The sequence below is a fragment of the Euprymna scolopes genome, chromosome 11, assembly GCF_053919585.1.
Source record: "Euprymna scolopes isolate OS-2025 chromosome 11, ASM5391958v1, whole genome shotgun sequence".
Taxonomy (NCBI): domain Eukaryota; kingdom Metazoa; phylum Mollusca; class Cephalopoda; order Sepiida; family Sepiolidae; genus Euprymna; species Euprymna scolopes.
Window position 1 is genome coordinate 106,313,803 of NC_136492.1, and position 1,791 is coordinate 106,315,593.

The following is a 1,791-nucleotide window of genomic DNA, read 5'->3' on the forward strand; positions in this document are numbered from 1 at the left end:
GTCCAACATTGTTTTTCCTCCCCTTTGTGGGGAGTCGCCCTCTTGGGGAGCTGCTGGTGAGTTTTCTCCTTTCTGAGGGGCGTCCTTTGGTTTAGTGTCCGGGCGGTATGCCCCGTTGCTTTTTGCTTCCCCTGTTGGGGAGTCGTCCTCTTGGGGAGCAGTTTTTCTTGTGGTAGCCCCCTGGCTGGGGGTATCGGTATTGGTGGTCCCCGGGCTGGGGGTGTCCATTTTTGAAAGAAGCTCTCTCTTCCCTGTATAATTCACCAAAATGAGTGACGTGGAGTCGACGTCCAAATTGGGAGCCGACTTTGGCGCCAAAAAGAAGTGGCGCCAAAGGCGGCAAGAGGGGAGATAGAACTGAGAGAGGGAGTGGGAAGTTAGTGGAGGGAAGAGAGAAAGTGTTTCCGACCCTCCCTCGCGGGAAGGTCGTAAATTATCAGCTCGGATCCCCCCCCGTGGGGGAGGGGGGAGAGCAGAGAAAGACAGACAAAGTGGGGGTGCGGACAGAACGCTACCCAACAAGCTCGCCGGCCACGAGAATGTGTCGCCAGAACAACACTGACTATCGCTGTGTATGTATCAGAGAACAGATACTACACTTTGATCTTGTCACGAGGGCCGAGAAAAAAGTTGATTAAATCTAAAAAGAAAATACGGCCGGAGTTTGTAGTAGAAGTTATAGTAGTTGTTGTGCAACTTTTATAACACAAATACAAAAAACAAATTCAAAATTTTTATTTAAAATCATGTTTTTAAGCATGAAACCTTTGGATAGATATAAAAAAAACATCAATGTCTTAGTTTGGAATTTCTATTTTTACAAAAAATAATTAAAAAATCAAATATAAAAAATCAAAAATAATAATTGCTGACATATTTAGCAGAAATTATCTCCCTTGAATCAATTTTCTGTCAACAAGTGATTATCAAAAAAAAACCCTGAATTGTCTTAATACATTGAATACATTAAAACTAAGATTAATAACAGGAAATGATATTCTAAATAATCACAATTGCTAATGTTAATGAAAAGTTTTGAAAATAAAAAGTATTTTTTATTTTAATAATTAATTTGAATGAAATGTTGTTACTCATTATGCAAATGAGGCAACATGGGAGCGTGTTCGAGGCTGAATAAGGTATAATAGGAAGCGAACAGCAGTGAAATTTCAAATCATGCTTTTAAGGATCATTTCTTAAGTATGAATCGCACGAACGTCTGAGACTTTTGTGCGGACGACACACCACGATGAGGAGTGAAAGTACTTTTCTCTGAGCGTGAAGCCGATGTGTTCTTTTTGGGTCGCCCACCTCACCCATTAAGACATATCATTGATGATCGTTCCTCTTCCTTTTATTATAAGGTAGATGGAGGAGAAAAGTACCTTCTGAGTGGTGAAATTTTTTTCTTAAAATAAAAACAGACTTAAAGGTTCATGACTGTAATATGACATGATCCCTGTTTTTTGTTTTGTTTTTATTTTTAAATTTTCTTGACATGTTTAAAACAAAAAGAATTATGCTGATTGCGGTGTGATGCTAGTTCTGTGTAGTTCTAGGGGGTTCACTTTCTCAGGCTTTGCCTTCTCTCTTTGAGAAGACATTAGTTTATCGCTAATCGCCTGAGGCGCCCTTACCAGAGAATGCCGACAAGATTGCCCAGGCAATTTTGGCAGGTCTGAAGGCACTGACTTCTCAGTCTCACTAAATACTTTTTAATTAGAGGTAAAACTTATATGAGTTTTAACTAAGAATCTGATGAAAAGTTTTTATTCGTAGTTAATCTTAGTT

The 1,791-nt window shown here is 39.5% G+C and overlaps 1 non-coding gene across 1 annotated transcript; it reads left to right on the forward strand.

Moving 5' to 3' along the window:
- Positions 1-1,170: 1,170 nt before the first annotated feature.
- Positions 1,171-1,397, forward strand: LOC145288480 (small nucleolar RNA U3). The gene has a single exon (XR_013869287.1). It is a non-coding gene; the product is annotated as a small nucleolar RNA U3 (small nucleolar RNA).
- The last annotated feature ends 394 nt before the right edge of the window (positions 1,398-1,791 follow it).